General features: G+C 48.1%; 1 pseudogene; it reads left to right on the forward strand.

The window, feature by feature from the left end:
- The first annotated feature begins 4731 nt into the window (after positions 1-4731).
- Positions 4732-6217, forward strand: LOC142573794 (putative ATP-dependent RNA helicase DDX5 pseudogene; annotated as a pseudogene).
- The last annotated feature ends 6520 nt before the right edge of the window (positions 6218-12737 follow it).

A 12737-nucleotide genomic window follows, 5' to 3' on the forward strand; every position in this document is an offset into this window, starting at 1 on the left:
GTACTTCTCTGTGCCATAAACTTCTCATCCTGCATCATACACCGCCTTCATCCTTATGACGCAGACAGCCAACAACCACAGGCGACGAGGGTGAGCTCGCGTAATCCGCTACCGTTGCTATGCCTCGCTAGCTCCAACAAGCTTCGCATCACTTAGATTCCAACGTAAAGCTTGGGTCTGCATGTTTTTATACGTAATTAGGAGGCGCTCATTTGCTTCAAATTATACTAATATACTCTATATGATGCCGGTATGAGGCATAAAGGGATGGTAATTGCTAATATGAGTCATATATTATTGCGCGTTTTAAAGCTTTCGTCAACCGGAGCAAAACTGACAGCAGCCAACAATATAATTGTAGTACAAGGTGTCCTCTGTCACAGCACTTACACCACAACGCCTGGAACTTAAGCTGCGTACCACGGTGGTCCTGCCAATTTTAAAAACATCGGTGCTATCGTCACACCTAACGAAATTTAGCGAAAACATCTAACACCGGGCAGCTCTTGGCGTTCTTTGTGGCAAATAGTGGGGCTTACTTTAAAATGCTAAATGTATCATGTATTTAGAGGGAACGTAGAGTTTCGGACACCTCTCAGAACACGAGGCTCAATCCGCAAAACCTTTATTCACAAGCCCCTTCACCTATACCTCAAAAATCGTGATTGGCTTGTGCCAGTCTTTCATGGGAAAACTCGTCCCGGTCTCTTTTTTTTTTTTATTGCGATAAGGCTTGCCCTTAAGGCATAATTCTTGGACTGTATATGTGTATTATATGTGTGCTGTGAGGCCTGTGTTGTGTATGAATTGGAGCATTGTTTTGTGAAATCTGTTGTCATGTATCCAGCGGTCATAGCTGGTTGTCACACTGTAGCGGAGGCCGGCTTCCAGTAGGAGACGCGAGCGTTCCGATTGTAAACCCGTGCATGTCCATATTAGGTGGTATGCATCGGTCTCTGATGCGCTGACGTGAGCTTTGGGTTCGGTCAAGACGCTGCACGTAATTAGCGAGGCAGAACACAGCTGTGGAAGCTGTTATTCCAGGATCTGTTGGCTTTTAGGTCGTTCTCATGGTGGTGCTTGGCGTGGCGCCGCCACAACGCCACCGCACAGTCACCGACAGAAGCGTGCAACGAAGAGGCGGACGTCAGACATCGCATGCGGAACATGCGGACCGCAGTAATTAGACAGCGTCTGGCGAAGATAAAGAGAGCCTCGTCGTCACGGAACACGCAGCAAACATTGGACTGCTACTTCACGGGCAAGCATGACAGTGATGGAACGAAGTTTGCGCGATGTGGGAGGAAACTTTGTGCCTAGCTGGGAATCACTCTGTAATGAAGGTTCGCACTGCGTGCCATGCGGACGCGTCACGTTCAAAGGCCAAAAGGAGAACGCAACTCAAGAGAACGAAGAGGCGACGGCCTGCAAGCTGCAAACAGAAGGTCTGGCACTATCTTGGGCCACTTGGTATTAGTTGCTGTTGCTTAAGCAAAGTTACTTCGTCTATCACTTTCGTAAGTACAGAAGGCCAGACGAGTCCTTGTGGCTGTATAGGGGTGAGTTGCCTTTTTCGCAATATCAAAGCGAGTATATTCAGTTTGCTCAAGCAGTCGCTCGAATTTTAAGGGTTTTGCTTGTGCGTGTGTGTGCGTCCGCGCGTGTGTGTGGGTGACTGTGCAAAAGTGAGGGGGGAGAGGGTGTCGGAAGAGGCTTACTTCAAGCTGAAAGGAGATGTACCCTCACGAAATGAGAAGCAATACACCAGTCATCCAAGACCAGCGCCTAGAAATAAATTTTTGGGGGCAGCGAATGAGCTTTCGAAGCTGCTTCAGCGATAACCACTGGAATTTGTGACGCAACAAGCCAAGACGTTAGAGCGGTGTGTGATCAGGGAGCAATATGGGAAGATACAGATGGGGGAGGCCAGGAGCTTAACCGGAAGTTTCTCACCTGCTTTACTACCATAGCTTGGCCTCACGAACTAATTTAAGTCAACTCACATCTGTCGTTACACAAATCTAGCGTTAAATTTACCATTCTAGCGAGTTCACGTCTCTGGTGCATTCCCAGCATCTCGGAGACATCATCTTAACGTCAAGCCGCAGCAAGCAAGGCTAGAGCACTAACAGCGTCCTGTGTCTGCGCGGAGCGCGTTAGTCTTCGTTCGTTGCGCCCCGTGGGTGTCATCAGTCACAGTTCTCAGTTTATATCCCCGAAAAATATTTTTTTTTCTTTTCGTCCACGGTATTTGTCGAGATGCTTGGACGCTGAAAGCCTTTAAAACGACCACGCTATTCCCTAATGTCGTGCTTAGTTCGTTGCGTGGTCTTTCGTAGTTTCCACGGGCTCAGCCATGCGGCACCACTTGATCACTTCTCTGCTGGAAATCTTCGAGGCTCTGAGTAATGTATGTCGTATTCATCATGAGCCGTGAACAAACAACAAAGCAAAGAACAAAGAACATGGCTGGGATGCAGAAAGAGTTGAGAACAAAAGAGAGAGTTAGAGAAGAGAGATGTGAAAGATTTATACGATGTCGTGGCGTTGACCGTTTCATCTCGAGAGATCATCGGTGCCAGTCTCAGCTGTAACGGGCACTTCGTCTCAGCTTCGAGGCTCTGTGACGGCTCCACAGTTACTCACGATGCGGTTGCGCTTTAGTTACGGCAGATTTCCTTTTCGGCGAACGCAGTTGGTGTGATATTCAACATCTCGGTTCCCACGATACTTTTCGGTGTTAGGGCATTTGTTATTTGGTTCAGAAAAACAGACCTTTATGAGGAAATAGAATGAATTTCACAATATAAGGGTTCAATCAACTGCGCTCCTTAGAAAATCAGATTTTACCCTCAGGTGCACAGCGAAAGATCTTATTGAGCATATGCACGAGTCGCTTAAAAGACAGTTATTGGGACCTGTCTGTACGTATAAACGTTTGTGCTAGGTGCACGACAGCATTGGGCCGCAACAGCTTCTTTGCAAAATAGCAAATTCCCTTAGACGGCCAATACCAGCCGTCTATGGGAATGACAAAATAAAGCGTCCGATGAAGAAATAAAGCGTTCAGGAGAGAGTGAGGACAGGGCCTGCTGTTGAAAAGAGAGCGTTTCAGCGAAAGGTGACTTCGCGATCCGCTTGCGCGCTACACGGACCACGGGCGATGGCAAAACTTGGCTGAGATGTTCACAGTTGCGTACGCTACCGTGAACTATGTTATTTCAGGACGACCGAGGAGTGGTTCAGGGCCCCTTTAAGCGAAGAGAGAGAGAGAGAGAGAGAGAGAGAGAGAGATAAAGATAGAGAGAGAGAGAGAGAAGGGAAGACGGAAAGGCAGGGAGGTTAACCAGACTGAGTCCAGTTTGCTACCCTACACGTGGGGAGGAAAATGGGGAGTGAAAGAGAGAGAGAGAACTTAGGTGTAGGATGTCTACAGTCGGGCACTCAAGTCGGTTGCCCTCAGGTAGCGAAAAAGCGCTCGAACTGCTTTCTGGGCTAATGAACTGTGAGGCCAGGCTCCCAAGATCTTCGCTTCCGTAAATGGCCTGTCGACGCTGCAGGAGAGCTTCGCACTCCCTTTAAGCGAAGCTTCCTTTGCCTCTTGCGTGTTGCTGCTATGGTCTTGCTCGAAACTATGTAGGTTGTACACAGTGGTATCTCGTGGTGCTGCCGTAAGGACTGGCTCCAAGGACAGTCCCAGTCTCCACTGCCTAGAATTTCATGTCCTATAAAATGTATTTCTACTTGAGGTACAACAGTTCTGCGTACAAAGCTTCAGCAAACGCACTTAAGAAGACTTACGTGTGGGAATACGAAAACGCTGTAGTGTTGTTGCTGAAAAGATTTAAGTGAAGCTTTTTTTGCCGCTTCTCTGCTGTAGCTACGGTCTTGCTCGAAACTGTGTATGTTATACACAGTGGCATCTCGTGGTGTTGCCGTAAGGACTGGCTCAAAAGACAGTCCCAGTCTCCACTGTCTAGAATTTCATGTCGTATAAAATGTATTTCTTCTTGATGTACAATAGTTCTGCGTACAAAGCGTCGGCAAACACACTTAAGAGGAAAGAAGCTTTAGCTCGGTCCCAACTCCGACGCGGTCCTGTTCAAATACATGTAAAACGCAAAAACGCTTTTCTGAGATAACTCCTGCACCGATTTTAATGAAATTTGTTGCATTTGAGAGAAAAAGTTAAATTCTAGTGACTGTTGGAAGCGGAATTTCGATTTCGGGCCTGAATTTTGTGAAAGAAATTTTCAAATATTCCACAGTTCGAAAAAAATAGAAGAGCGAAGTTTACATATTCATAGCTCTGCATCAAAAACTGATTCTTACTTACTAGCAACAATCATGCTCGATTTTATTCATATAAATCACGATGTTCTCACTTCAACCAGCATCGCGCGGCATGACAAGGGCGATTCTCGGTCCCTTTAACGCCAACATTCAGCGTGAAATGGGCTCTGCCGTGATTTTTCTTCCTTTATTTCTTTTATCGAGCATTTAAAGTCTTTTCCAATAACATATATTGCATTTGCGACCTCATTACTTTTGGTTTTTCAAGATTTGGATGGAGACGTAAATTCTTGGTTGATTCTTACCACTCAGTGGGTATGCGCCACAGTCTATGACGCCATCATCATCATCAACAAAAACGCTCTGACAACGACCGCCGGGCCCGTGCGCCGCCGACGCCAGGAGTGACCCGTTCTGGCGTCACGAAAGCACAAAAAACATCCTGTTGAAGGCGAGGAAAGAAAGGATGTACTATCCTCAACCGCCGCGTGTATTTAGAGCCCGAGGAGACTTCCCCTACAATGACTTTCGTGAAGCGATGTTTCAAGCCCAAGCCTACCGGAACAGCAAGGTTGGATGGTTTCTTCGCAAGCCTGACTGGACAAAGATCCGGCTGCCGCCGTTCGAGAAGAACCTGTACGAGGAGCATCCGGCCACGACAAGCCGGTCGATGGCCAAAGTGAACGCCTACAGAAAAGTCAACGGTATATCGGTGAGAGGCAACAACGTGCCGAAGCCCATCCTTGCTCTGGAAGAGTCCAACTTCCCGGACTTCATCGTCAAGAGCATCGAGACTTCCCGCGACCCCACTCTGCCCACGCACATCGAGGCACACTGCTGGCCCATCGCACTCACGTGCAGGAACTTCCTGGGCATCACGGAGACGGGATCCCACAAGTCGCTCGCCTACCTCGTGCCGGCAGTCATCCACGTCAGTCGGCAGCCGCCCCTGCAACAGGGAGACGGACCCGTCGCCGTCGTGTTGGCTCCGACACGAGAGCTGGCCAAGCAGATTCACAACGCAGCCTTAGAATTGGGTGAGCACGCTGCATTGCGAAGCGCGTTCGCTTCGAGCGGGGAGCCCAAGGAAGGTCAGTACGACGAGCTGAAGAAGGGCTGCCACATCTGCGTGGCCACGCCTCGACGCCTCATCCACTTCCTCGAGGAAGGCTATGTGAATCTGCACCGCTGCACCTACCTCGTGCTGGACGAGGTAGACCGCATGCTGGCAATGGGTTTCAAGCCCCATGTCCTCAAGGTGTCCGAGCTCTGCCGGCCGGACCACCAGACGATAATGTGGATCACATCCTGGCAGAACGAGCTCAGGCCCTTTGTCGAGGACCTGCTCTACGACTACATCGAAATCGAGTTCGGAATGGCACAGCTGCCCGCTGAAAACGGCGTCGAAATGACCGTCGACGTGTGCCAAGGGGCACAGAAGGAGGCGAAGCTAGCCCAGCTCTTGGACGACGTGCTCAAGGAGAAGTCACAGAAAGCCGTTGTGTTCACCCACGCGAAGATGAAGGCAGACAAGCTTGCGTGGAAGCTCCGACTCCGCGGCTGGTGTGCCATCGGCCTTCACGGAAAGAAGACGAAAGAGGAGCGCGACTGGATCGTTTCCATGTTCCGGACTGGCACGTCGAGCGTGCTCGTGACGACCGACAAGGTCGCGCAGGACTTGCTCCTCGAGAACGTGCGTCTGGTGGTGAACTACGACTGCCCGGACTGCTCGGAGCTCTACGCGCGCAGGTCGAGCCACGTCATGCGTTCAGGCGAACCAGGCGTGGTTCACACGTTCATCATTCCGACCCAGCAGCAGTATGCCGCAAAACTGATTGCAATCCTGGAGGAGGCCAAGCAGCCCGTTAAACCAAAGCTGTACACTATGGCAAAGAAAGCTCGTTCTAAAAAATGGCGCATTTGACACCGGCGGTCGGCAAGATGCTCGGGGTGATGGCGGCCCAAGGAACGAACTCGCTGTCATGAAGAAGCCTCTTAAAATTCCCGCCTCTGCAGAACTGACGGAAGAAGCAGACGGCTATTCATTTAACTTTATGCCAATTAAAACCTATATTTATTCTGTTTGTAATTTGGTATTAATGAATGATTGGGCAAGAAATAAAATAAAATTTGAATGTACCATCTAGGACGAAGTAGGTTGGAGTTTTCCCACAAAATATTTTATCGGGACATTGGAGTGTACGTGCTAAACGGGGTAGGAAAAAAAACTTGTGCAATCGCATGACAGTGCTGTCACGAATACCGGAGTTAAATATTATTTCTGCAATCGTTGAATTGACATTTCAGTATTTCAAAAACTGTCTGCTCCTTTGATCCCATGAAATCGTCTTCACTTTTCATATATATAGTTGTCATGTAGACTGTAATAATGACACCTTGTTACTGCAAATTGGTTTTATTGTGAAATATTAATTATTTTTGTTCCTCTGAAAGGGTGCAACCGACTCTGGGGATCGGCCATGAATCGGGCGGTGAGAAGACTCATGATTTTTCTTGAGGAAAATAAGAGTAAATGAAATAACTATCTTTCATATGTGAATTTCAAGTGTCTACTGTTACTGATATGATGGTTCAAATATCCGCATATTGCAGTATAATTTACATGACCATGAGAAAAAAAGAAAAATTTTAACATAAAATTCTTTTTGCCTCTCGCAGAAAGTTGCAGAGGACTTCACAGGCGTTCCTGTGACTATGACCCAGCTCAAGAAGCACGCCATATTGCCCGACGTCGACTTGTGGAGTGGCAGGACAATCAGCGGCGCTTACATGACGCCCGCCATCGTGACGTCCATTACGCACCGGGCACCCTGGTTCTCATTTGGTCGCCGTCGCGACGCGTTGGCCTCTCGGAGAAGTTACTTTCACGCTACTCTGGCCCTTACCGTGTCTTGTGTAGTGTAACTGACGTACCACGTACGAAATCGCCCCTCTTGAGCCAACCGTGGCTCAGCATCGCTCCGACGTGGTCCATGTCGCGCGCCTTAAGTTGTATCGCTCGCCCGCCTCCTGACCAGCACCGAGCCGGTGCTTCCGCCGCCGGGGGTCATGTGACACGCTGACGAAGAAGATGTTGCCAGCTTGGTCGGAACAAGACGACGCTCTGGACTTCGCGCGCTGCCTACCATCGTGTCAGCCGCTACGATTATTGTAAATATACTGTAAACATACGTCGGACTGTTGTTAACCCCGTAACAATATATATATATATATATATATATATACACGCGCCTCTACCACGTAACCGACTTTACACTCGTTATAAACACACACGCACATTTTTCTACTGTGGCGCTCCTAATGCTAACACATAAAACATAAAATAAAACACACCACTGGTGCAAGTCGATCCTACACGCGTTTTCAGCGGGGCGAGGGAGATCCTCTTGTCGGAAATGCGGCACGAGAGTAGAAAAGCACGCGTGGCAGAGTCTGCAATGCTCTTGCGCGGGAGTTCACGTGCGTCACTCGCACAGACCAGATAGCATGACGTCGACCGTCCAGGGCGCGCTCGCTAAAAACCTCTGCACAAGCTATACGCGCGAAGTGTGGCGATGCTCGACCAAATGAGCTGCGGGATGTTGCTCAGTTAGTTTTCTCGATACCTATATTACCTCCAAACGTAATTTATGAGAAGTGTCAACCAGCGTCGTTCGCGAGCACAGCGACGGATGTGGAACCTCAGCCGCAGGTGTTCCGCGGGGGTACAGCGGGTACGGCGTGGCGCTGCCGAGCATTCTTTCAGTCAGAGCTGAAAAGTACGGCAACGCAAGAAACGAAGGACGGTTTTCCGCGTTGATTCCAAGAATGCATATACTCCAATCCGCGCAGCTTTCCAGGACATCACTGAGCAGTTTAAGACCGTGGGTTCGCATTTCGATGGAGATGAAACGGGAAAACGTTCGTCTAAGAGTTCAGTGCACGTTGAAGAGGCCCAAGTGGCAGAAATTAATCCAGAGGCCCCCAATACGGCCTTCTCCATATAACCAGATCACGGTTTTGGTGCGTGAAAGCCGAGAATTTCATTTTGATTTAACCGCAGCCGGTCTCGTGCTGGGTAATCCAGGAACAACCAAGAAGCAAGTTAATTCACGCATACAGCTACCTCAAGGCATTCTTAAATGTACTTGCATGGAACACTAGTCGATATTCCCGCGACGTAACAGCTGCACTCGGTGTAATTTTCCCGAATTGCGTTTTAGGGCGTTTCTTATACCCTGCGGGAAAGCTCAACCGCACGCCCGAAATGTGAGGGAGGACACGACTCACCTCCATGTGTTCGAGAATATCCTTTCATAACTTTCAATAGATGAAGCGCCAATAGTGACGGCACACAGGAAGGAATACAGACAGGACAAGGCGCTACTTGCAACGTGCAAGGTATGCACCAACTAGCCCCACAACGTGTTTTACTGCAATATCCTTCCATAAAATGCAGTAGTTTCTGCCTCTAAACTGCTTGATTGAATGAAAGTGGCATCCGACCACGGGCTTCGAACTACCGCGTTATGTATCCAAGCAGGCTCGGACGAAAGCCTTTGAAAACTACACAACAGGAAAAGCTGCAAGAGTCGCGCGGGAAGCCGCGTGCACCATTAATTAATTATGCAACTCGTTAGCCACCTAATTGCCTGTGTCGTGCTAGCCATGGGCGTTAACGCGCAGGCGCGCGCAAGAGTTGGTAGGACCGCGCGACATCAACCTAGAAATACACTCACGCACACAACCTCACGCACACACGCTCGCATGCACGCATGCACACACAAACACACACACCGCAGTCATGCAGATTAGAAGGCAAAACCCGTCACCTCGTCAGCGAATTTGCCATTACTACGACGTTTTAGGCATTCTCTATAATTGACGTGTGTGACAGCTACTGATGTTTAGTGAGTGAAGCCCCGAACACGAGCCGTACTTTGAGAAGAGTGCCTACTCGCGTGGCAACTTTTTCCATCGTCATCTCCCTTTCACTTTTAGACATTGGGCCACATTAATTTCTTCATTTTTCAATGTCGCTCTCTTATACGCAGGCGTGCGAGCTGCAAGTATTATGAGCAAATTGTGTCGCGTTGGGCATAAGCCTGGATAACATTCCTGTTTCGGCCACGCCACCATCAATACGCGCTTTCGTGGCTGTCATCACATAATTAGGCAGTGAGTAATGTCTCATTTATCCAGGGAAACAAAGAAAATAAAAGAGGACTAGCCGTTGCATTTATAACGCCACAGTAGACGAGCATGAACGTGCAAGCTCATCTAGGAAATTGAGCGTTTCTGATGTCCGGATTCACATTGTATCAACGACAATAAAAAAAAAACGAAAAAGAAAGGTGGCGTAAAAGGCCCAGTCAAGCATAACCCAACTAACCTGAACCCACCCTAGTTATATCAGTTATGGAGGGTACGTGATGCTAGAAACAAGTCGTTAACACATTGTTCTTATAGAGGCCGTGATGAGCCGCAAGAAAGTTAGTAGAGTAACAACAAATAGTTTGATATCAAACCGAAGACTTCAGTCTCAAATCTCACCGGCGAGATTTTATTAAGAAGAATAAATCATCAATCAGAAGGGAAAAAATTGTGTATAACGACATGTAGGGCATCAATCCTGCACATATGAAAAGAAAGAAGATAGATTTATGCCCAACCCACAAGGTATGCGGGAAAGTACAATGGATGGCACACTGCGACCCATTGACTTTTCTTCTTGGCACCTAAGCATTGCCGTGAGGAATATCCACCACCACGTCGTCAATTATTGTTGATACTTCGCACTGAAAACACGCCAGCCATTGAACGGGCGACGCGGGAAGTAAAACGCGCTTTATAGTGTTACTATTTTTACACAGAAATAGACCCACCCCTTCTCCCTCAGTCGTTCGGGTGTTGGTACATAACTGATGCTCCTCGCTACGTATTTCCATCCTTCCTGCCGCTTTTTTCTCCTTTACACAGCATCCACGTGCACCTATGCCACTTGCTTTATTTTTCGCTCATTTATCTTTTCTTTATGCACGAACAGCACGCGAACGCATACCACGATCACTGGCACGAGCTATGGCTGAATTTGCAATAACCGGCCCACTTTTCGGCAATGACGATGGCCATCGCTCACCAAGAAGTCTGCAATCATCGCGTACTTCTCGCCGTGTGACTTACTTTTTTCCCCTTAACCACCTGGCCTGCCCGGTCTCTGCTATCTCACTTCACAAGCACATCCGCAACAGCGCCGCAGTTACCAACGCCGCCTCATTTCCGGAACCAGTTTTTTCGCCTGAGGCCGTTACGACAGACATTTGGATTTTCCGTTCATCGACACCTTTTCCACCCTTGCCGCGTATTCCTCGATGATAAAACGATGCAGCTGCCTATCGTGCGTATTCTGCACGTCACGATTGTTTTTGTTTTTTCCAGTTATTGCTGACTATTGTCTTTAGCTAAAACTTGGTGTGCGGGGTATGCGCTAATCATCGTTCTCTGCGAAATCTGTGTAGTCGCGTCCGCGCCAGATTTTTTTCTAAGGTTATCTTTTGTTAACCATCACGCCTTATTTCCCGTTTTCCGGCTTCATCTATATGCAGTACTATGACGCGCTAAATAATAATAAAATTGAAATTCGTCTTACGCAGGCCGTTCGCTCTCTTTTTCCCTATCGGTGCCGCACTGCCGGACCGAGCGAGTAATGCTCAGGGGCTACAAACTCAATAAACCCTTACGTCACGCCGCACACCTCGCAACGGCACGCCCGTGAGGGAAGTTCCGTAATGATGAACTGAGAGACGGAGAAATAAACAAAATCACTTCGGCGAAAATCTCGCATGCTGACTATATAGTAAAGCATATATACCACGTGCTATTTTCAGCTGGTTTGTGAAGAGCAAAGTAGAGTAAAAGAAGAGGTTTAGCGACCACGAACCGCACTGCAAGCCTGTAATCACAAGGCAGAAATGATAGAGAGGAAAAGTACTCGCTAAAAATTTTACGTTGACGAAAAGAGGAAGTGGTTGTGTCTTTACAAAGAAGAAAGGCGCTGTAAATAAAACTGACGTAGGAGCAGCAGCAAAATGAAGTTAACATCAGGATTTTTTAAAGTTTGCTTTTGATCCCCTAGCGTTTCACTTAATTGCCTCGCTTATCTCTCCTTGCGTCCCAGAAAGTTTACGGCGTCTAGAGGTAATGAACTACGTTCCCGATAAGCTTGCGTATGATTACATAGGTGATCCTTTCCACGACAGAGCGATTTTTTTTCCTGGTTTATTTTCGTTTTCACTAAATATTCGCATATCGTGCTGCAGATCCGGTATACAATGTGACCCTTCGTACAAAGCCTTTGCATGTTGGCAGACCCCAGTAGTAAGCACGCGTTGCTGCGGTGCTTTGGAAGCTGGTGAGTTTACAAAGCTTGCCGTTCATGACAACTTCCGACCAGATCTGACACACGCTTTTGATATTTCGAAATCCCTCCTGTTAAAAAAATAGCAGAAAAAAGAAACTCTTAGCAGGTTCATATCAAGAAGGGCTCTTTATCTTATTGATAAGAACGTAAACGTAGTTATCACCGTTTTCTGGCGACGGCTACGCCTTCTTTATTTGGTTATTAATGAAAGGTAATAACATGAAGCAAGAAAGTGCAGCGCCAAATGTATGGTGTACACACGGTGTCATAAACAAAGTCAAGGATTTTACGCCGCAACCACGATATTGACACGTGCACTTGTTTATCATTAGACAATTTTAGTACTGCGTATGTAAGATCGCTACGTTCTGCAAAGGGCGCATGTGCAGAACGCAACACGAATGGTTCGTGATGCGTACGCAGCTGCTGCGTAAGCACGCATCCGATTCTTGCGTGCGTACGTAGGGAGCCTCGCGTGCAGCTCTTGTGGTTCTCGTTTGTTCGGTAGATCGCCAGACAAAAGAGTTTCCCAAAATGGCAGCGTCAAAGGCGACCAGTGGGAGGCTGTACTTTTCAATGGACTACGATTCGGCTTTGCTGCGTGAAGTGAACGCGCAGGCCAGTCCCGGGTCCTGCACGGTGGCAATGCATAGCAAAAATATGAGCTTTGTGTTTGAGAAAGTGTTCAGTGTGTGCTGTTTGCGCGAAAGGCTCGACCTGCTTTTGGCGCAGTTCGTCGCAAATGACCGTGCCAGCCTCAGAAAGCAAGTACTCGGTTTTTATTTTTCTCGATAGGATTCGTGTATTTCATCCGTAATAAAAGTACAGTCCCTTAAAGGCCTAAACATAGTTCGACGAAGCGGGAACGCGCCCACACGTTACATCACGTTAGCGAAGCCAACAGCGTCTAGTTGGACCAACGGTTCGACGTACTGGCGGACGCGGCCAATGCGCTCCGACGCGACCGGCGTCTAACGCTCGCCTGCTTACGTACGTAGGCATTTCGCAGTACTAAAAGCCCTAA

This window comes from Dermacentor variabilis, chromosome 3, assembly GCF_050947875.1.
Source record: "Dermacentor variabilis isolate Ectoservices chromosome 3, ASM5094787v1, whole genome shotgun sequence".
Lineage (NCBI taxonomy): Eukaryota > Metazoa > Arthropoda > Arachnida > Ixodida > Ixodidae > Dermacentor > Dermacentor variabilis.